Below are 752 nucleotides of genomic sequence, written 5' to 3' on the forward strand. Positions count from 1 at the left end.
GTATGGTTGCAACATAATGATAAAAACCATGGATGGAAATGTTATTTATCTTGTTGTGTATTGTCTCTTATATGATTTGCTGTAGGATTGTAGTAGAATCCACGTTTTTTATATGGTTAACCTTGGAGAACTTATTTTGAATTGTTTTTGAGATTATTCAAATTTATTATGTCTCCTTGAAATATTGTGTATTTTAAGGAACATTTGGGGCTTGTAGCTTTATGAGTAAACTTACCTTGAGGATTGGTTTACCATATCATACCATAATTTTGTAGGTTTTCTTCTTCTTAGTCCTCAAAGAACAAAACTAGATGGATGGGATTTCAAACCTTACATGCGATACTAAGCATCCAAGTTGGTAGATTTGTTTATACTAGAGTTTTGGGTAACCTTGGGGTAGATACTAAACATCCAAGCTCGTAGATTTGTTCCTTGGGTAGGCCATGAGTTGATGTTCAAACCCATCTTGTTGAACAACTAGTACGATGCCTCAAGCAAATTACATGATAAGCAGTGTTGGCATCATTTGTACTTCCATGTGTAGGCTCGTAGTAATAGAGCTTAGGCACCAATTGGAAGCTATGGCATCCCATACTAGTATGATGTGCATTGTGCTTTTCCCTTGCTTCATGACCTAGGATTGAAAGGGCATTGTGCTTTACCTTGCTCCATGGGCTCACACTGAAAATTGAGGTGCCACAATGATGAATAGCCAAAAGACTATGAGTGAAGCCTCTTATATTAGGCCACTT

The sequence above is a fragment of the Dipteris shenzhenensis genome, chromosome 33, assembly GCF_047967505.1.
Source record: "Dipteris shenzhenensis isolate YYH24624 ecotype China chromosome 33, Dip_SZ_1.0, whole genome shotgun sequence".
In the NCBI taxonomy this organism is placed as follows: Eukaryota; Viridiplantae; Streptophyta; class Polypodiopsida; order Gleicheniales; family Dipteridaceae; genus Dipteris; species Dipteris shenzhenensis.